We start from the raw sequence: 23,332 nt of genomic DNA, 5'->3' as shown, positions 1-23,332 counted from the left end.
TATTAGACTTGCATCTTCATTATCTTTGATTCTTTTGATTCTTTTTTCAGTCACAACTGGAGGGTTTTTGTCTTCGAAAAGCATGATGAGGCCACCCAATTTTTTTCTCCTCTTGTAGGACATGGGCTTGGAGCTTGGTGAGAATGACTTCATAGAAATTCCCATCTTGGTTTAAAATATAATCTGTTCAGAGAAAAATGTGATGTAGGGCAGGGCCAGCAGATTAGAAGCAGACTGCCATTGGAAAGGCTCATTCCTCACAGTTCTGAGAGAAGGGGGCATTCCACACTGTGCAGGACCATCTGGGGAGGCACCAGGGATGCTGGAGAATCAGAGGGCAAGGGCACACCTGGGGGCAAAGCCTTTATTGTGGTTTCAATGGAAGGAATGGGTAAGGTAGGGTAAGCACGTTTAGGATTTGCTAGTGTGGATAATTTCAGTATAGCAGTAGAATCAGTAGATTCAGTAGAAGCAGTAGAATCAGTAGATCCTGGGGAATAGGGGCTGCCCTAAGTTGTTTTGTGCCTGGCCCTGGGTCCCAGATTAGTGCAGGTGGACAGTGGCCCAGAGTGTGACAGCATAGTAAAGGAGGTAGGCTTTGGATTGACTGGTTTACACTTGAAAAGTACATTCCTTATTTACTATTCATCATTCATGTGTTTACTCAAGGAATTGGCTTCCCCTGAGAGAGGTAGTCCCTCCAGGGTCAGTGGGGCCCCAGATATCAAACCATTAGAATTTAGAAAATAGAAGACATGATTAATGCTCATCTCCAATCTGAAAATCCTGTGGTTTATTAAACAAGACAAGTAAAGATTTAGGGCTGCATCTGTGCTCACAGAAACTCTCATATGAGGGAAATCTTGGATATTAAAACCGAGAAATCAAAGAACCTTATTCTCCCATGGAAGTCCATGGCCTGAGTGTGCACCAGCCCCTGCTGGTCACTAAGTCGAGAGGCTCTGGAAGGCTCTGTCCAGAGAAGCGGGCAGCTAAGCAAGCCTGGAGACAAAAGGGAGCCCAGCTCTGAGTTTGAGGGCACGATGAGAACAAATTTGAAGATTTTTTTTTTCAGATGGCCTCAGCCCAGGAAAATTTACACTGCAGGAATAATATTTCTGGTTGGTGGATAAGTTGGAGAGTTTTGTAGAACTGCAGCCTGGACCATTAGCATTGTGGACTAATGACCTTGTTTTGGAGACCTTGCTATTTGCTTAGAAAGATGGGAAGGTGAGCTGTTGGTAATTCCTGCAGTGTAGCCACAGTATCTACCCTTCTCTCTTCACCTGCCTTCAGCGGCTTGCACAGCTGCCTCTTGGTGGTTATTTGTTCTTGGCTAATTACAGTAGGAAGGGCTTTTACAGCCTTACAGCTAGGAAAGCGAGGAACACGCCCTTTTTCTTTTTTCTAAGAAAAATGGAACTCGTCTCATGCCTAATTAGAGAGTCCTGGATGCAGGGGAGGGAATATGCTGACCACACAACCCCCAGGGGTTCCTAGGAACCCCTTTCCTTCTTGCCGACTGGGGATTGCACTGCTTATGGAAGCTGTATAACCACCAGCCCCCAGGCCAGGAGTCCCCTTTCCTTTGTGTGGCCATGGAGCTCCGGGGATGCTTGCATATCTTCCAGCAGGTGCTATTTGAGCAACTGATCCAGTTACTCTGCTATTGGTTTTTTGCCAAAAAGTGATTACAAGATGCTGCCCTCTCTATTTGGGATAGTCTGTAATCGAGAGATAACAGACTTCTAAGTCCAACAAGCCCAGATGCAAACCCTGGCTGAGCTGCTTAGCAGCTGGACAAATTTAGGCCCATTACTCAATCCCCTTGTACCTGAATTTCCTCCTGTGCAAAATAAACGTAACAGCACCTACCCTGTAACTTCACAGGCAGGTCAGATGATGCTGTTGGTGAAGGCCCTACCATGGTGTAGACTTACTGTTTTGTATATTTTTAACATTTCCAGCCCAACCAACATACCAAATGTATTTTAATAAAAAAAGATATTTAGGGATGCCTGGGTGGCTCAGCAGTTGGGCGCCTGCCTTCAGCTCAGATTGTGATCCTGGGGTCCTGGGATGGAGTCCCACATTGTGCTCCCACAAGGGGGCCTGCTTATCCCTCTGCCTGTGTCTCTGCATCTCTCTGTCTCTGTCATGAATAAATAAATCTTTAAAAAAAGATATTTATTGTCACCATTTATATTCCATGCTATCGCAGTCAGTACAATTTCAAGGTGGAATATGTTGGGAGGAGATGGATCTGCCTGCTAAAGATATCAGGAACCCAGCATGATCTACTTGGCTAGGTGCGGCGTTCACAGATGGCTGCTGGTTCCATTGGGGCATTTCAGGGCAGTTAGTAGTGCCCAGAGTACTCTGGGGTTACACAGCTATCTGGCCAGGCACAGGGTGACCCAGTTGTAGGCCCCACTAGCTCCTGACAGGCATGGGCCGGAGGTGACTGCAATTTTCTCAGGTGTCCCATGAAAGTCTGTGACAGCTTTCTTTATCCGTAGGATGTCTTCTGTCTGCAACAGTCAGTGGCTACAGGAGAAACCTAGAATAGTGAGAAGTTTTATTTTACCACACTGTAATGGTTGTCCGTCCCAGTTCCAGGAATGAATGGAAAGATGACCTGGATATTCATTTTGATCACCTAAAACCCCCCGTATCAAGTGACATACTCGGATATAAGATCTCCTTCCTATAGATGCCGACTGGTGCTTGGTAAGGAGGTCTGAGGTCTTCCTCAGTCCGAGAACACAACACACATCCACTCACTCAGCCCACATACTCTATATGAAGTGCGCATTATGACATCATATGCTGACACCATAGCACTTGTATCTGCCCAGATAAGGAAATTGAGGCCCAGAGAGGCTCAGTGCCTGGCCTCAGTTATACAGCTGGGGAAAGGAAGCTGCAGACATGGATTTGCACTGAGCCTCTAATGGGTCTTCTGTTTGACCTGAGACTCTTCAGAGGTTGTGAGGGGTCTCCTCTGATTTCTTGTCTAAGAGCCCAGACTAACGGCCCAAGCAGAACTTCAGCTTCTGCTCTTGGCACTGTGGCGCATGACTCTCTTTCTCTCATCAGGATCTCTGAGCCTCCCACACACATGGGAGAGAATGCCTACTCTCCATGGGGAAAGAAAATCCATGTGCTCACTTGGATGGGAGGCCCTGCTGTCAGGAACTTTGTGGCCAGTGGTCAGCTGCTGCAGCAAAGGCCCCTGCATGATCGGATGGCCACACCTCTCATTGTACTGGCCTCATTCTCCCCTGCAATTCTCCCAGCCTCTAGAAAGGGACCCTCTTCTTGGCTGCAGTTAGGAGAACCCCAAGAAAGGGCACTGATTGGTTACAGCAGTCACAGTAGCCAGTGAAGCGAGGGTGTATTTTTGGTCCAGCACAGACCACATTCCCACCTTTGACCAATCACTGCAGCCAGAAGAGTGGGGTCACATCAGAAGATAGCAGCCCCCTTTTCTGGCTGGCAGGATTAGAGGAGGGGTGAGGGATGAGATGTCCCCTGAGAAGAAAGAGGTAAAGTTCCAAAAGACAGAACAAAGAGATGGGTAGACAGAATAACAACGTGAGTAGCAGATATAGAAACAGTCCTCAGAGGGTGTATTAGAATGAAACCAACTGAGGGCATAGCCCTCTGCCACTCTGCAGCAGAAGTTTTGGAAGTGAGATATTGGGGACCTTCAGAAAGAGGAAGAGGGATAGAAGGTGTGTGTGAGGGGTGATTGGGAAGCACGGAGGAGGGGTTGGCTCATATACTCCAGCTCTACTAGTCTTCCTCTGCTGCTCAAACTAGCTGAGCCTACTCACCACAGGACCTTTGCCCATGATGTCTCTTCTTTCATAATGCTCACATTTTCACACTAACTGTAGCTGCCTCTTTTTTCACCCTTCAGATCCCAGTTTAAGAATTATTTCCTCTGAGAGGTCAATCTTGAGCCCTTGAGAAAAGTGAAGTCCCTCTTTTTCCTTCTCTTCCATAGATCCTTCTTTCCATCAAAGCACTTCAAATAAATTTTAATCATTTATTGAATTATTTCTTTATTTGTTCCATGTCTGTGGACTGTGTCTGTTAGCTCCCTTGTATATTGCCAATACTTGGCAATCAGTAGGCATTCAATAAATATTAGAGGAATATTGTCCTTGTATGAATGGTGGTTTTACGGAGGTGATCAGAAGCAAATGGGCTGTGCCAATACATAGAGGAAAGAGAGGAGAGCCTGAGAGTCAGAAGTCAGCAGGAAGCAAGAAGGGACTGGGCCAATATGATGCCTTTTCATGTGGGTTGAGAGGTTATCTATGAACGTGAATGTCTAAGATGATGATTCCAGTGGGCACCTGGGTTATGACAGTGTGACCCCAGCTCCATGGTTGGGGTGACTAGAAATGGGTTTTCAACTGGCTGACAGATGCCAGGTGGACCATGATGCTTTGTGTGTTGTGGGCTCTCTTCTGTCTCCACTCTCCTCTGCCTGCCTTCCACTGCTTTTGGGGTGTAGCTGTTGGCCATGCTTGCGCTCACATAATGATTCCAGAAAATTCCTCACAGCCACTTCAACACACGACAATGAAGGCACGTTAATGAGCCCACCCAGGGACCTGCTGTGTTTTCAGGGCACGCGTCGAACTCCCAAACCACCCAGTGGAGATTCCCCTGAAAGGTTCTGGCACTGGTGCCCTGAGCAGTCTCCTCGCTTCAAGGTTGAACCCAGTGGCTCCTTGTTTTCAAAACGTGAAATGATCATTGAGAAAAAGAAGTCAGTTGAGCTTGGTGAGTCCCCACTGTCTGGGCACCAAGCCCTCTGCGATGAAAGGAAAATGCCGGCTTTTGAGCACACAAAAGGCATCTGGCAGTTGGGAGAAGTGGCTTTCACCACTTTCAGGTAGGATAACTTGAACTTTTAAAAGACCTTCGGGAGCAGGGCAAGATGGCAGAGGAGTAGGGTCCCCAAGACACCTGTCCCCACCAACTTACCTAGATAACTTTCAAATCATTTTGAAAACCTACAAATTCAACCTGAGATTTAAAGAGAGAACAGCCGGATGCTACAGAGAGGAGTTTGCACTTCTAACAAGTACTGTTTAGCCACTCTGCACTGAGTAAAATGACTAGAAACAAGAACTCACCACAAAAGAAAGAATCAGAAACAGTACTCACTGCCACAGAGTTACAGAATTTGGATTACAATTCCTGTCAGAAAGCCAATTCAGAAGCACAATTATAAAGCTACTGGTGGCCCTGGATAAGAGCATAAAGGATTCAAGAGACTTCATGACTGCAGAATTTAGATCTAATCAGGCCGAAATTAAAAATCAATTAAATGCAATGCAATCCAAACTGGAGGTCCTAACGACAAGGGTTAATGAGGTAGAAGAAAGAGTGACATAGAAGACAAGTTGATTGTAAGGAAAGAAGCTGAGGAAAAAAGAGAAAAACAATTAAAAGACCATGAGGAAAGGTTGAGGGAAATAAATGACAGCCTCAGAAGGAAAAATCTATGTTTAATTGGGGTTCCAGGGGGGCCGAGAGGGACAGAGGACCAGAAAGCATATTTGAACAAATCATAACTGAGAACTAACCTAATTTGGGGAGGGAAACAGGAAACAGGCATTCAGATCCAGGAGATAGAGAGGTCCTCCCCTAAAATCAATAAAAACCATTCAACACCTCGACATTTAATAGTGAAACTTGCAAATTCCAAAGATAAGGAGAAAATCCTTGAAGCAGCAAGAGACAAGAGATCCCTAACTTATATGGGGAGAAATATTAGATTAACAGCAGACCTCTCCACAGAGACCTGACAGGCCAGAAAGGGCTGCCAGGATATATTCAGGATCCTAGATGAGAAGAACATGCAGCCAAGAATACTCTATCCAGCAAGGCTCTCATTCAGAATTAGAAGGAGAGATAAAGAGCTTCCAAGATAGGCAGAAACTGAAAAAATATGTGACCACCAAACCAGCTCTGCAAGAAATATTAAGGGGGACCCCGTAAAAGAAAGAGGAAACCCAAAGAATCCACAAAAACAGGGACTGAATAGGTATATGATGACACTAAATTCATATCTTTCAATAGTAACTCTGAACATGAATGGGCTTAATGATCCCATCAAAAGACGCAGGGTTTCAGACTGGATAAAAAAGCAAGACCCATCTGTTTGTTGTCTACAAGAGACTCATTCGAGATCTAAGGACACCTAGACCCTGAAAATGGAAGGTTGGAGAACCATTTACCATTCAAATGGTCCTCAGAAGAAAGCAGGAGTAGCCATCTTCATATCAGATAAATAAGTTTATCCCAAAGACTCTAGTAAGAGATGAAGAGGGACACTATATCACACTTAAAGGATCTATCCAACAAGAGGACCTAACAATCATGAATATTTATACCCCGAATGTGGGAGCTGCCAAGTATATCAATAAATTAATAACCAAAGTAAAGACATACTTAGATAATAACACACTAATACTAGGAGACTTCAACACAGCACTTTCTGCAAATGACAGATATTCTAGGTACAACATCTCCCAAGAAGCAAGAGCTTTAAATGATACACTGGACCAGATGAATTTCACAGATATTGACAGAACTTTACATCCAAATGCAGCTGAATACACATTCTTCTCAAGTGCACATGGAACTTTCTCCAGAATAGACCACATACTGGGCCACAAATCAGGTCTCAACAGATACCAAAAGATTGGGATTGTCCCCTGCATATTTCCAGGCCATAATGCTTTGCAACTTGAACTCCATCACATGAAGAAATTTGGAAGAAATTCAAACACATGGAGGTTAAAGAACATCCTGCTAAAAGATGAAAGGATCAACCAAGAAATTAGAAAAGAATTAAAAAGATTCATGCAAACTAATGAGAATGAAGATACAATGTTCAAAATCTTTGGGATACAGCAAAAACAGTCCTAAGAGGGAAATACATTGCAATACAAGCATCCCTCAAAAAATTGGAAAAAACTCACATACACAAGCTAACCTCGCACCTAAAAGAACTGGAGAAAGAACAGCAAATAAAACCTACACCCAGCAGAAGAAGAGAGTTAATAAAGATTTGAGCAGAACTCAATGAAATAGAGACCAGAAAAACTGTAGAACAGAACAACAAAACCAGGAGTTCGCTCTTTGAAATAATTAATAAGATGGGTAAACCATTTGTCAACCTTCTTAAAAACAAGAGAAAAGCCTCTAATTAATAAAATCACGAATGAAAAAGGAGAGATTACCAATACCAAGGAAATACAAATGGTTTTGAAAACATATAATGAGCAGCTATATGCCAATAAGTTAGGCAATCTAGAAGAAATGGACGCATTTCTGGAAAACCACAAACTATCAAAACTGGAAGAGGAAACAATAGAACACCTGAACAGGCCAATAACCAGGGAGGAAACTGAAGCAGTCATCAAAAACCTCCAAGACACAAAAGTCCAGGGCCAGATGGTTTCCCAGAGGAATTCTATCAAACGTTTAAAGAAGAAACAATACCGACTCTGCTAAAGCTGTTCCAAAAGATAGAAAGGGATGGAATACTTCCAAACTTGTTTTATGAGGCCAACATCACCTAAGGAGTAGGTTCCATATGCCAACAAAATCTGTACAGAACTACATGAGATATAAGTCATTCATAAGTGTTTCACGAGTACATCTCTAAGGAGAATCCAGCCAAATCTACCTGTTTGGGAGGTGCTATGCTATTCTCCCCATATAGCTTTATTTGTGTGTGTGTTTTTTTTTCTACAGAAGAACAAATTAAATAAAAACAAGAAACAATGTAGGAGCAAAAATTTGGTGCCATGCTCCTACAGGCGTTCAAAGTGAAAGATGAGTGAGTCTTGACCCTCAGACCTGGGACAGCTGCCCAGTGGGATCACATGCCTCTCTTGACACAGGACAAGGTCCCAGATCTAATGGAAGCCACAGTATGCTAATGGGCCGTCAGGCCTGCTGATGACCGTAGATGCAGCGACGTTCACATGGAAAGGTCTCATTCTTTGTCAACTCAGACACTCAGGTCATGAGGAATTCTGTTTAATGAGTTTTGATTCATTCAGAGATCTCCGAACTTACTCACGACACAGATCAAATCCACCAGCTGCTCTGACTTAAGTAGATATAATTTACGGACAAACAAAAAGGAAGAATGTGAGAAATTTGGAAGTCCTTGGAAGGAAATGAGTTCTGATTTGTTTTTGGTGAATTCTGGCCACAACTAATCATTATTCTTGTGGGGTCCTAAGGAGTAGATGCCATGATGGAGACACGAACATCTGTATGGTGGAGAGGAGTGCTCACTTAGAGGCAATGAGCCCAGTTTTTTTGATCTGTGTCGTAAGTTCGGAGATCTCTGAATGAATCAAAACTCATTAAACAGAATGCCTCATGATCTGAGTGTCTGAGTTGACAAAGAACGAGACCTTTCCATGTGAATGTCGCTGCCTTCTTGGGGGGGAGGGGCAGAAAGGGAGAGACAGGTTGAAGTAGCACTGGTTTTTGCATTTAGCCAGCTGTTGGGTGGATGTGTATTGGAGGGGGTGACGTTGAAGGGGGTAATGTTAGTGGCTGGGATCTAATTGGTAGATGTAAAGGTTTTATTCCTACATAAGAAGAAGTACATATTCCTGTGGATTTATTATATTTCTCTCTTTCACGTACAGGGAAAAGAATCAGACCTAACGTTGACAATAATCTTTGCGAAAATACATGTGAATCCTTGAGCATTAAAGTCAGACATCACTCTGGAATTTGTATTTTCTTCCTGTTCTGGTAAATTTCACTTATTTCAAAGCTCAGAAATACCACATTTAAATTTAAGAGCAACATCATCCCCCATACTTGACTTTCAGCATACCAGAGCCATCTGATCACCTGGCCTCCCCTACACTTGCTGAGCACTGTTTGTCAGGTGATGAGGCTCTTGCCTGTAATCTAGGAGGGAGCTGGTGGGGTGGGTGGAGAGAAAAGGGATAAGAGTCTAAGGAGCTGTTACATCTCTGATTCTGGTAATCCTCCAAAGTCCTATAGCCCATACGAGGAAAATAATAACCCAGCCCTACAGGTTGCTTAGTGAGGGCCAAACTGTCTTCAGTATCACTAACTTGGCTTCTAAACTGTGAGGCCAGAGAGAGATGGTGGCCACAGTTGCCATTCCCACATTGTGCTAAGCAGAAGAGATCTATGTACTTGAAAAAAGGAGGAGAGGCCCGGCTGAGTTACTCTTTAAAAAATGAGTTGAAGGAATCCCTGGGTGGCTCAGCTGTTTAGCGCCTGCCTTCGGCCCAGGGCGTGATCCTGGAATCCCAGGATCGAGTCCCACATCAGGCTCCCTGCATGGAGCCTGCTTCTCCCTCTGCCTGTGTCTCTGCCTCTCTCTCTCTGTCTCTCATGAATAAATAAATAAAATCTTAAAAAAATAAAAAATAAATAAAAGTTAAAAATGAATTGAGTTTCAACAACCAGAGAGAAGTCCAGGTTCAAGAAGCAGTGTCAGAAGAGGTAGGAGACAATGATGATGGTGCCCAGAGCTCTGCCAGGTATTGAGGAGGATGGACAGAAGGTGAAGTCCAAGGCCCCTGGGGAGGAGGGCGCTATTACCAGCCCAGCACTGGACTCAGACAGGAATTTCAGCAGATGGGCCTGGCAGGGATATTAGGTGGTTGTGTTAACAGCAAAGCCACTGGCTCTCTGAGTGGGAAGTAGGCTGGATCCTGAGACTCTGCTGGACATCATGTTGCATACCTATAGCACTATTTCAGACCAGACTGTGCAATAATGCTTGGGTCAGGCCATTTTGAAATCAGGGTTGGAAGCCTTAGCCTTCCTGCTGTCCACTGAGCCAGGCTGACCTCTTTCTGAGCTGTCCTTAGCTCACACAGTAGGAGCCTGCTTCTAATCTCAGCTCTGATGCTGACAGATTGTGACCTTGGTTTTTTCACCTTCATGGGCCGTGGCATCCCTACCTGGAGACCGGAAGTAGTGACAGTCAGTGACTCACAGCCAAGTATAGGAACTTTACAGCCTACTGCAGATGAACAACTCTTGTTTCCAAGTGAGGGACCCTGTGCATCCAGAAGCCAAGGAGCCAGGGTCAGGGAGGGCTGAAGTTGACGTGGATTCACTCAATTCACAGTCCCTACTTTATCAGGTCATATTTCTTAGGATCCCAGAAGATACAAATACATTTATAAATTTAAAATATGTACACATGTAATATATAAGCATATTTACTTAATGCTTATTTAAGATAGTTTAATAGCCTTTAAATTTAAAGCTTTAGGTTTATAGAAAATGGGTGGAAAACAGCAGGTACCCCTTCACTTCCACCTTCCAGTTTCCCCCCTCTGTTAACATCTTGCATCACTGTAGTTCGTTTGTTATAACTAATACAACATTACTAGCTAATGTGTAGTTTAGAGTTCACCCATGGTGATGGGCAGGTCTATGAGTTTTGTCGAACGCATAGTGTCATGTATCCACCATCAAAGTATCCTACAGAATAGTTTCCCTGACCTAAAAATCCTTTGTGTTTTGCCTCTTCTATCTCTCCCTCCCCCTAATCTCTGGGAACCACTGAGCGTTTACTGCCTCCATAGTTTTACTTCTTCTAGAATGCCATGTAGTTGGAACCATACATGTAGTAGTCTTTTTAGATTGGCTTCTTTCACTTAGCCATATGCGCTTAAGGGTTCTTACATGTCTTTCTGTCAATAGCTCATTTCTTTTTTTTTTTTATTAGTTCATTATTTTTTTAAATTTATTAATTTATTTATTTTAGTTTTTAAATTATTTTTATTGGAATTCAATTTGTCAACATATAACATAACACCCAGTGCTCATCCCGTCAAGTGCCCCCCTCAGTGCCCGTCACCCAGTCACCCCAACCCCCCGCCTACCTCCCCTTCAGCAACCCTCCATTCGTTTCCCAGAGTTAGGAGTCTCTCATGGTTTGTCTCCCTCTCTAATTTTCCCCACTCAGTTTCCCCTCCTTCCCTTATGGTCCCTTTCAGTATTTCTTATATTCCACATGAGTGAAGCCATATGATGTTGGTCCTTCTCTGATTGCCTTATTTCACTCAGCATAATACCCTCCAGTTCCATCCATGTTGAAGCAAATAGTGGCTATTCATCGTTTCTAATGGCTGAGTAATATTCCATTGTATATATAAACCACATCTTCTGTATACATTCATTTGTCGAAGGACACCAAGGCTCCTTCCACAGTTTGGCTATTGTGGACATTGCTGCTATAAACATTGGGGTGCAGGTTTCTTGGCTTTTCACTACATCAGTATCTCTGGGGTAAATACTGAGTAGTGCAATTGCTGGGTTATAAGGTAGCTCTATTTTTAACTTCTTAAGGAATCTTCACACTATTTTCCAGAGTGGCTGCACCAGTTCACATCCCCACCAACAATGCAAGAGGGTTCCCTTTCTCCACATCCTCTCCAACATCTGTTGTTTCCTATCTTGATTATTTTAGCTATTCTCACTGGTGTGAAGTGTTATCTCATTGTGGTTTTGATGTGTATTTCCCTGATGGCAAGTGATGCGGAGCATTTTTTCATGTGCTTGTTGGCCATGTTTAAGTCTTGTTTGGTGAAATGTCTGTTCATGTTTTCTGCCCATTTTTTGACTGAATTGTTTGTTTTTTGGGTGTTGAGTTTGATAAGTTCTTTATTATTTTTTTGGTAAGTTCTTTATAGATCTTGGATACTATCCCCTTATCTGATATGTCATTTGCAAATATCTTCTCTCATTCTGTAGGTTGTCTTTTAGTTTTGTCAGAAAACTAAAACTAAACTAACTAGTTTTGTTTCCTTTGTTGTGCAGCTTTTTATCTTGATAAAGTCCCAGTAGTTCATTTTTGCTTTTGTTTCCCTTGCCTTTAGAGTCATACAGCATTTCAGCAACATGGCAGGATACAGAATTAATGGTCTTTTGTCTTTATCACTGGATAACATTCCATTGCATGGATGTACCACAGTTTGTTTATCCATTCACCTCCTGAAGACAATCTTAGCTGCTTCCAAGTTTTGACAATTAAGGATAAAGCTGCTAAGAACATTTATGTGTAGATATTTAAGTTTTCAGTTCGTTCCATAAATACTAAGAAGTAACTACTACTGGATTATATGCTAAAGGTATGGCCATTCTAATAAGTGTATAGTGGTATTCTTGTTGTTTTAATTTTCACTTCCTTAATGACATATAATATTGAGCATCTTTTCATATTCTTATATGCCATTTGTATGCCTTCTTTTGTGAGGTATCTAGCCAGGACTCTTGCCCATCTTTTAATCAGGTTGTTCATTTTCTTATTGTTGAGTTTTAAGAGCTCTTTGTATATTTTGTCTAACGGTCTTTTATCAGACAATCCTTTGCAGATATTTTCTCCCAGTCCTTGGCTTGTCGCATTCTCTTGAAAGTATCTTTTGCTGAGCAGAAGTTTTTAATTTTAAGGAAATCTGGCATATTAGTTATTTCTTTCGTGGATCATACCTTTGGTGTTGTTTCAAAAAAGTTATACCCCAACCCAAGGTCACCTATGTTATCTTCTGAAAGCTTTATAGTTTTTCATTTTGTGTTTATTAGATATTCGTTTTGAGTTAATTTTTGTGAAAAGTGTAATGTCAGTGTCTATATTCATTGTTTTGCAGATGGATGTCTAGTTCTAGCACTTTTTGTTGCTAGAACTTTCTCCATTACATTGCCTTTGTTTCCCTTATCAAAGATCAGTCGACTGTATTTGCATGAGTCTATTTCTGAATTTTCTAATCTGTTCCAGTAATCTATGTGCTTGTTCTTCCCTCAATAGCACACTTTCTTGATCAGTATTGCTTTCTAGTAAGTGTTGAAGTAGGTAGTATCAATCTTCTGTCTTTGTTCTTTTCTAGTAATAGTTGACTATTCTGGGTCTTTTGTCTCTCAATATAAACATTGGAATCATTTTGTTGATATTTGCAAAATTATTTGCTTGGATTTTGATTGGGGTTGCATTGAATCTGTAGATCAAATTGAAAAGAACTGACATCTTAATATTGAGTCTTCCTATCCATCAACATAGAATTATTTCTACACTTATTTAATTCTTTGAGTTCCTTTGTCAGAGTGTTCTAGTTTTCTTCATATAGATCTTGCATATGTTTTCTATTAGATTTATACCTATGTAGTTCTCTTTTTTGGGTACTACTATAAATGTTACTGTGTTTATAATTTCAAATTCCAATTGTTGATTGATGCTATTTAGGAGAACAATATGATTTTGAATATGAACTTTGTGTCCTGCAAGCTTGCAATTATCACTTATTAGTTTTTGGAGTTTTGTTTTTGTTTTGAATCTTTGGGATTTCTTACATCTAATCTCTGAAAAAAAGACAGCTTATTTCTTCCTTCACAGTCTATATGCCTTTTATTTATTTTTCTTGTCTTATTGCATTGATTTCGACTTCCAGTATGTTGAATCTGAATGGTGAGAGGGGACATGCTTGCCTTGTTCCTGATCTTAGGGGAAAAGCACCTAGTTTCTCAACATTACTCTTACTGTTAAATCCTCCATGTGACATGGAGTTGTGGGTGTTCTGTCCATACTCCCTTGCCACCCACTCTAACTTGTGAGATGGTTTTCTCTGGCTACAGAGCAGATTCAGTCCATATCCAGGAAAGGCCAGGAATGCTAGGAGTTAATAAAGCACCTATTTCCTCACCATTAAGTATGATGTTAGACTTTTTGTAGGCGTTCTTTACCAGGTTGAGGAAGCTCTCCCCTATTCCTAATTTGCTAAGAGGATTTTTTTCCCCACTATGAATGGATGTTAGTTTTAGTCAAATGCTTTTTTTGTTTTTATTAATAATGATCATATGACTTTTCTTCCTTGGCCTGTTGATATGATGGTTTACAGTAGTTGATTTTTAAATATTGAACTGGCTTCCATACCTAGAATAAATCCCACTTGGTTGTAATGTATAATTCTTTCTATACATTTTTAGATGAGGTTTGCTAGTATTTTGTTCAGAATTTTAAAAAAGGTTATGAGAGATGCTCTGTAGTTTTCTCTTCATATAATTTCTTTGGCTTAGTAGTAAGGTAATACTGGTCTTACAGAATGAGGTAGGAAGTATTTGGTGTACTTATATTTTCTGGAAGAGATGGTGGAGAATTTGTATAATTTCTTCCTGAAATATTTAGCATAATTCACCAGCGAACCAACCTGATCCTGGAGCTTTATCTTTTAGAAGGTTATTAATTATTGATTCAATTTCTTTAATAGATACAGGCTTATTCAGATTGTTTAGTTCTCCTTATGTGAGTTTTGGTAGATTTTATCATTCAAGAAATTGATCCTGAGTTACCTGAGTTATCAGATTTTATCTGAGCTATCAATTTGTAAGTAAAGGTTATTCATGATATCCCTTCATTATCCTTTTATGTCCCTGAGATCAGTGGTGATCCCCTCTTTCTGATATTAGTAATTTGTGCCTTTTCTCTCTAGAGAAAATCTGGCTAGAGCTTCATCAATTTTAATGATCATTTCAAAGAACCAGCTTTGGTTTTATTGTTTTTTCTCTACTGTTTTCTAGTTTTCTTTTTTCTACTGTTTATTTCTGCTCTAATTTTATTATATCTTTCCTTCTGCTTACTTTGGGTTTAGTCTGTTTTTCCTTCTCTGGCTTCCTAAAGTGGAAGCTTAGATGATTGAGTTAGAATCTTTCTTCTTTTCTAGTATATGCACACAATGCTATAAAATTCCCTCCAAGAACTGCTTTTTGTGGCATCTCACAAATCTTGATACATTTTTTTATCATTTTAACTTGAAACACTTATAAAATATGGAAAAGCACCAATATAATTTAACATATTCTGTGTAATCACCAACTGGAAATGACTTTGGCAGTAACCTTTCATTCTTTCTCTTTTTAATAAAAGTTAACAAAACACTACCTGTGATTTGGGTGTCTTGACCTTTTTACCAGTCCTGATCTACTCCCCACCCACCATTCCCAGAAACAACTACTGTCATGAAGGTGATGAGTTTCTTTCCAACCAAGTTACTTTTACTGACTTAGATGACAACCTCGATTTGTCTTACATCAACAAATGTAAGACATGGTGTTGGAAAGGAGAGCAGTCAAGACAGAAGATAGCAGAAGCAGGATTCATAATGAGTTCTCTAGACTGGAATGCACAGATGTGTATTGATGCACAATGCATCCATCTTAGTTTGGGTTCTTCTAGAAGCAGGGCCAGGGGCAAGGATTCAAGGATAAGTCATGTGTTTGGCATGTAGCTTGTGGAGCAGCAGAGTTAGACAAGGAAGGAATGGACACATCATCAGGGAAGTTGTAACTGGTGAATGAAGCCCTGGCCTTCTGGCATACAGGAGGTAACACAGAGCACACAGGAGAGATGAGGAAGTGAGATGTTCACCACAACTGCTATCAGCCAGTGAGTGAGGGGGGGCTCTGGGGTCCATTTAGCCTCTGGAACTTGTGGCCATGGACAGAGTTGTCCCTGACAACCAGAAAGAGCAGTTGGGCACAAAGGTGTAGGTGCTGGCAGGCACAAGAAGTTAGACAGGTGTGCTCTGCATTGGTCAAGTGAGGGGGTGTGGGTCATCCACTGACACCACCTATTAAAACCTCTCGTAAAATATCTTTTTGCTAAAGCTTAGCTTCTTTAGTCATTACATAAAAAGAAAAAAAAAAGAGCATATGCCGTGTGCCATGTCCTGGGATCTTGTTCCATCCTTGTAAGAACACTGTGAAGAAGGTTCTCACAGTTGTAAGATGTGGAAAATGGGGCTGGCCAGCCTTCCGCACTCAGCAGTGGCTGATGCCTGCACCGGAACTCTGACTCACCTGTCAGGACCCCATGCTGCCTCTCAGAGAGTGTGGCTCCAGTAACCCTTAAGAACATTCAGCAAAGGGAAGGCTGTGGTAGGAGAGGAAACTTATTTTGAGCCAACTTTGAGAGGGCAGCATACAATGAGTGCTGGGAGCCTTTTAATTAAACACTGAAAACCACAGGAGATTGAAAGTAAGCTGCTTCAATGGGAAAGCTAATATTTACAGATTTAAAAACATGTAAAAGTCTGGAAATGCAGGTCTCTCGTTAGGGGTGATATAATTACCAAGTTCTCGTTTCCTAGCAATAAGGACAAAGATGTCAATTCTTGGTGCACAGTTTGCTTTCAGGCGGGTCTTGGATTTGGTTGCCGACTAAGGCCTGTTGCCAGGGGACTTGTCTTTGGGTGTTCTGTTGGAGGCAAGTGTTCCAGGCCATCACTCTGGAAAGGATGGAGTTACTCGTATTCTCTGCATTCAGGTGACATGGATGAATCATTTAAGCAGCAAGTAATGGAAGGGAAACTATCCTTTAGTGACCTTGACTCATCCTACCAGAATGTCTGTCTATGGGGAAGATTCTTGGGCTAAAACACAAAAAGATGTCAGTTTAGCCACTAACCAGCTGTCAGACTTCAGACAGGTCCATGGAACTCTCTGGATTTAGTGAATTTTCAATCCATCCTGTTCAGCTCTAACAGCACATGGCAAACAGGTGGATACATGGATGAAGCCTACATCTGAAGCCTTGTGTGCACTCACAGTGCTCAGTGTCTGCTACTAGTTCGTGCCACCTTGTGTCATTAAGTGGGTCCCCCTGGGCCAAGCCTGGTGGTTCCCTATAGGGCTCCATTGTTACACATTTTCCCTGTGACTTGGGTGAGGGCCCTGAAAACATGCACACCTATGTAGGGACCCCATAAAACTGAAATTATGGGCAGAAATACCTTGTTGAATTCTATAAGATAATTGTAGCTTCTGTAATATGAAAGATCTCAAATTTCAGTGGCTTAGCACCATGGAAGGTCTTTTCTTACACTGACAAGATCCTATGCAGTATCCAGCAGGCATCCTTCCATACAATGATTCAGAGACCTAGGGACCTCTGCCTTCAACTCCCCATCTGCTGAGACCTCAGGTATTCCCCTCCACCTGGCAGATGGGGAAGGAGAAAGGGTGGAGGACCACAAGGGAGTTTTGAAAGGGCCAGGCTTAGAAGTGTTGCATTTCACTTTAGCCTGTGTATTATTGGCCAGAACTCAGCTATGTGGCCACACATTGAAGGTGAAGTGGATGGGCATGGGTCTTGCTGCAATTTTAGCCAACTCTTGTTTCAATCATGTGGGAGCAGAAGCAGGATTAAAAAGGTCTGAGAGCCTTTAATAAGGCTGCATATCTTAAAAGATGAAATGTGGTGGAGATTAATATCTGAAGTCTGGTGCTTAGTTCAGTGAAAGCCTTTCCATAGAAGTATGAGATGGAAAATGTGTGGCTGAAGAGCATCACACCTGTAAATGGCCCTAAGCTTCCTTGGGTCCACCCTGTATATACTAAGTAGCTAATGTTTGTCAAGTGCTATGTCAAGTCTGTGTGGCAGGCACTGTACTGAGCATTTGTGTACATTATCTCATTTTCACAGCCACCCTCAGAGTTGAAAGTCTCCTCATCCCCACTTTACAGGTCGAGAATACAGGGCTCAAGGAGATCAGCTAATTTGCCCAAGGTCACATGGCTGCTATGGGGCTAATGAGATTCAGATCCATGTCGGCCTTGTTCAGATTTCATGTCTCTCTAAAGGATTAGATTTCTGAGCCAGAGTGGAGTAATCCTGCTCTCCTCCATGCTAGATAGACACCCTGAGATATGCATGGTTGCTCTCAGTGCCATACTCTGGCAAAAGGTGAAGGGCGAGCTCAGAGGCGAGGGGCAGGCAGGGTGTCAAAGCCCTGTCCTGAAGGCTGGATTCCTAGTGCTGTTTGGTCTGGAGAAAGGGCATTTTGGGTGGTACTCCCTCTGCTTGAAGGAATGAGAATCTCAGTGGACTATTTCTTAGAGCCCTGAGCATTAGGTCCAGGGCCCACACAGGTAAAGTTCTGGGAGGCAGAGCTCTGTTCTGTATAATGAGCGTTTTTTGCATTTTTTTTAAAATACAGATACAGGAAGATGGCAGGGTCGATATCACTGGAAGTATTTGGGCCAATGCTGGACATGATTTGCTGGTGGTGTTTTGAAGGAACTCAGACACCCCTTGGGGGTGATGAACATTTCTCAGTGATGCTGCTCCAGGAAGCCCCAGTGGTGGATGGTCCGCTTTATCCCTGGCATGCCTTTGAAAGAGCTTTGTTGTTGTTTTCCTTGGGACACCTTAGTGAACTTAATTTCTGCAATAGATTTAATGTACCTCACGTCTCCAATGGTTAGCACAGAGTGAGGACTTAATAAAGGCTTGCAAATGAATGAATGTATCTTGGTTTGGGAGGTAGGGACACATGATTTCTTGGGTCCCTTCCAAGCCCAGAATTTCATACTTCCATGCACAACATGAGCCCCCCTCCTCCCAGCACTAGGCAGTGCATTTAGTTCCTCCTGCCCTGGCTGGTTCTGAGTCCTGGGCAAGGTCCACAGCACTAGTTAGCTCCACCTCACAAAATGCAGGGTCTGAGGTCACCACCAATCCTGCACAGGCTAGGATGCTGGAACCTAGTCTCCAGAGCCTTGGCTCACTGCTAGACACAGTGCCAGACTCAGTGTTGTGAGATGATTTTCACATTACTAATAACAGGATCCATACTGAGAGTGGCCACATATTGGACGCTTATTTTGCACAAATAACACACGGTTACTTGGCATAGTCTCTTCTAAATTGTCTTTATAATCTACATTTTCCAACATGAAAACAGAATCTTAGGTTTCAGAGAAGATATGTGGCAGATCCTGGACGCGAGCCTAGACCTCCCTCGCATCACGTTTCCCCTGCAGATTGTCACACAACTCCGAGCTTCTGTGAAATCACACTATCAGACAGGTTATGATTTGCCCTTTCTCCCCAGAAGCAGCCTTTAATGGTTCTCCGGGTCAAGGTTGTGTTTATGCTAACAGGTAATTGGAGGAGGCCCCCACTGTCATAGGGGTGTGAGGCTGTTTGGACTCAGACCCCATTTGGGTCCAATCTAGGCCTCATCACCTGGCAGCATGTCACCTTGAAGTGACCCTTATGCCAATCACACAGTCAGTTGTCAAGAATTCAATCAGATAAACCACGCAGAGTAACTCAGTGCAGTCTTGCCACCTTGCAAATTCTCCATAAATTATTAGTTTTGGAGCAAGAGTGAAAGCCCAGAGATCATTTCTCCTCTTCTGATCTTTACTTTTTTTTAAGTTCTAAGTATCCTATTTTATTTTATTCTTTACTTTTTATTTTAATTTTAATTCCAATGCCGTTAACACATAATGTTATCTTAGTGTCAGGTGTACGGTGTAGTGATTCACCAATTCCTTAACGGAGGGAAAGCCACACTTTCTGGGCAGGGCTTGTGCAGTAGAACAGCCATCCTTCAGCACCCCTGTGTGGGGAGCCCTGGGTTGGATACTGCCCATTGCAGAACATTGCAGATACTCTCTGTGTTGAAACTTTATTGGAGGGATGCCTGGGTGGCTTAGCAGTTGAGCGTCTCCCTTTGGTTTAGGGCGTGATCCCAATATCTGGGATCAAATCCCACATTGGGCTCCCTGCATGGAGCCTGCTTCTCCCTCTGCCTGTGCCTCTACATCTCTCTCTGTGCCTCTCATGAATGAATAAATAAAATTTAAAAAAAGAAACTTTATTGGAAAGAAACATTAAGTAGAAAATAAGGGGAAATTAAATGCCATTATTATTATTATTATTATTATTATTATTATTATTATTGAGAGAGAGAGTGCATGCATGAGCAAGGGGTAGGGGGGCAGGCATCAGGAGGGCACTAGGGGCAGAGGGAGAGGGAGAGAGAGAGAACCCCAAGCAGGCTCCACACTCAGCACAGAGCCCAATGCAGGGCCCGATCTCATGACCCTAAGATCATGACCTGCACCGAAATCAAGAATCAGATGCTTAACCAACTGAACCACCCAAGGGCCCCAAAATACCTTTCTATTTTAAATAACGTTAATATTCATGCATTCATTCATTATCTCTTGAGTGTCCTCACTTTTTCCCAAGGAACAAAGCTCAGGGGCCAGGCCTCAAGGTGTAAACAGTCTGGGGAGAGGGTGCAGAGGTGTGTGTCAGTTGGAAACGAACCACTATTGTGGTTCAGAGGACCTGTGTCTCCCCAGGTTAATGTGATCGCAGCACAAACCTTTCCTCTGGCTCAGGAGAGATGATGAAGCTTCGTGACATGATGGGGATCCCTGCCACTAAGCAATGGACTGGATTCACTCCCAACATGCAGATAACAGTAAACTGGTGGCATCCAAACTTAAGGCAACTCTCAGTAACAGATAGGACTGCATCCCCTGTGCTTGGTCCATCTTTTTTCTGCCCTAACTGCCAATCTGCTCCCCCTTCTGATGCCACCTCCCCAGCCCTGTAATAAGCAATAAAGACTCTTACTGGGGAGTGAAGGAGAAGATGGAGGGCACGCAAAGAGGAGGAGTGTGGGTAGAGGAGGGAAGCCCTCCCTCTGTGCATTGTCACTTGTCGTGTTCTGTGTCAGAAGATTGTCATCTCTGTACGTGCCCACACCCTTCACCGGATGCTAAGTTCCTGAGGTTAGTGACCACTTTTCTTGGGACCCCACTAGCCCATAGAAAACATTTGTGCAGACTGGAAAAAGGTCCCCTTTATTCTAGTCACAGCCTTGTGGTCACTGGCATAGTGAGCAAATGGCACCTTGGTTCAACTTTTTTTGAAAATGCCTTTTGGAAGTCATTTCTGGAGTTCATGCTAGTGTTCTGTTTCTTGACCTGGGTGCTGATTACATGGGTGTGTTCAGTTTGTAAAAATTCCTCACACCTGCAACTTACGATTTACATACTTTCCTTAAATGTGTGTGATACTTCAGTGACATTTACAAAAACAATAAAAGAATAAGAAACCACGTTTTTAAAAATACTCTTTCCTCCATCTCAGCTTGGCAAGGGCACCCAGTTGCTTCTTCAGCCAGGGTCCTTTGAGTACTGCACACCCTGTGCAACTGTGCATGGCTGCCCTGACCTTGCTCAATGTCTTATGTCTCGGGTGGGCTTCCTGAAATTGTTAATGGGCGTCTACTTGAGCTATTCATCGGTTGTATTGAGCCTCTGTGGCCCTCTGAGTAGAGACAGCTCTGTGTCTCCACAGCTCGGCTGTGTAGCCCAGTGGAGAGGTCACTTGTGCAAACTTGAGAATTTTGTCACTTGAGCTAATCCTGCTTTTGCAAGAGCAAATCAAAGGTTGGCCAGCAGCTCCCTGTGCATGAGACATTTTGAACGATGGCTGCAAATGCATGTAGGGTTGGGAGATTCTCAAGGTCACTGGGGAGGTTGCATTTTCAGCTGTTGATAAATGACTTTCAACTGTCTCTTAGTGACTCCATCCCTTTCTGGTGCTATTTTCCTCTTCCCCTGCACACTTGTCACAAGAGTGGACTACATGGTCTTTGTCATGCAATGGGAATCTCAGATCTCAGACCACCAAAAGCAAGTCAGACTTCAGCTTGTTTTTTTTTTTCTTCCTTCCTAGCAATGCTCAAATGGGCTTTCAGCCCCAGTAAAGTAAAGATTTACTAAGAGCCTCCCTCTCCATTCTTATTTGCTTTTCCTGACATCCTCAGTCTGTGCACATAAGACAGGATTCTCTGCGTGGCTATTTTCAGGAACCCAGACCACATCTCATCACAGTGCAAGAATATAATTCAAAGAAGGCCAGCTCTGCTCTGGGGAAGCATTGCGTGTGAGAGATAAGACGCTCGGGGCTTATCCCACAAGTGCAATAGTTTATTTCAACCACAAACCAACAGTTGAGATGCCAAGGGGAAGAGATGGTGTACTTTTTAAAGAACAGGGTTAGAATTTTCCAAGGGGGGGGGGTTACAATTTATCAAAGGTTCACATCAGAGCCTACTATCTGGCCATCAGGCTCCCAGCAGTATTTCTGTTTTAATTGTATTTACTACTGCCAATGGCAAAGTTTAAAAAATGGAAAGCACGTGGCTGATGTGGGACCTGAGGGGTGTGTGTGTGTGTGTGTGTGTGTGTGTGTGTGTGTGTCTTGGAGAGAAGTGAGGTGGTGGGGAGATATATCATTAGAGAGGCAGGGAGGATGTTGAGAAAGGTGGGATACTCTGGAGGCTTAACTGGAAAAATTGAGGTACTCGGGGGGACTGAGAAATAAGCAGAGGATAGCAGTTGACCCTCCGTGAGAGGACCCACTGGGAGACTTAAGTTCCGCCTGACGGCAGGGCATCATAGAGGGGCTGTGGATAGAGCCCTTGTGTCACACACCCTGCCCAGCCCTTTGGAGAGAGAATGAGCTGATGCACATGAGGAACATGCTGTCCACCAGAGCCCTTTGAGAGCCTGACCAAGTGTTGGAGGTCCTTGGCTGCTGGTATCAAATGAAAAACTGCCAGATGTCCCAGGAGACCTGAGGAGCAATGAGGGGTGGCAGGTTATGGTGGAGGAGAGGAACCTGGAGACAGGTGGCGAGCATTCAGGTTCTGATTGAAGCATATTTGTAACATGTGCTTTAGATGCTCTCAGTCTCTCTGGTCAGCCATTGCCCTCCGTATGCCCAAGTCCCACCTATCTTTCATGCAGGACCCCTGTGTGCTCTCACTCCCCTCTGAGCTGCCCCCTCTCACCAGCTCACTTCCAGCCCTGTTTTGTCCCGTCCAATGGAGGCATCGAAAACATGCTCAGGAGAAGGATTTGAGGGGCTGAGAGTATTCCCAGGCTGCCCTGTCCACCTTTAAAAAAAGACTAAAAATACACCTGAAGGCTTTTCTTCCTGCAAGCATTTGGAAGAAGGATCACCAGCACCACCAACAGGGCCATTTTCCATTTTACAAGCCACTGTCTCCAAATTTTAATGAATTACTCCTTTCAGAAATCTGACCACCTTAGTAACATTACCATCTTCTAGTTCAAAAGTAGAGATGCCAGAGATTACCAAGTGTACTCAAAGCCAGTGATTTAGATTTAGAGACAGGTCTAATGTAATTGAATATTTATGAACCCACGGTGTGGGGAGAGTCTTGGCAGCCACTTGTGTGCTTCCCGACCATCTAGAGAGTCGACTGTTACCAGGTCAGTGAAGGGAAGGCATGTCTGTGTTGTGTGGTCCCCAGCCTGTGACCCCCTGATTCACGATGGATTAAAGGTTCACTGAGGGCATCTTTTGCAGTGGTGATTTATTTCCTGTTCTGTAGTAGGATTTCCAGGTAATCAGGACTATGAGATAGATATGGGGGGGGAGGGGGTCTTGAGT

The 23,332-nt window shown here is 43.1% G+C and overlaps 1 protein-coding gene and 1 long non-coding RNA gene across 3 annotated transcripts in view; one reads left to right on the top strand and one right to left on the bottom strand.

The window, feature by feature from the left end:
* SLC24A3 (solute carrier family 24 member 3) overlaps positions 1-23,332 on the top strand; it is a 481,089-nt gene that overhangs the window by 210,256 nt on the left and 247,501 nt on the right. The window lies entirely within an intron of this gene.
* LOC144298781 (uncharacterized) lies at positions 2,173-3,268 on the bottom strand. Its single transcript, XR_013365662.1, has 2 exons — positions 2,688-3,268; positions 2,173-2,560 (listed from the first exon to the last, which is right to left on the bottom strand). It is a non-coding gene; the product is annotated as an uncharacterized LOC144298781 (long non-coding RNA).

Source organism: Canis aureus, chromosome 26 (assembly GCF_053574225.1).
Source record: "Canis aureus isolate CA01 chromosome 26, VMU_Caureus_v.1.0, whole genome shotgun sequence".
Classification (NCBI taxonomy): domain Eukaryota; kingdom Metazoa; phylum Chordata; class Mammalia; order Carnivora; family Canidae; genus Canis; species Canis aureus.
This window is presented reverse-complemented; position numbering and strand designations above follow the sequence as displayed.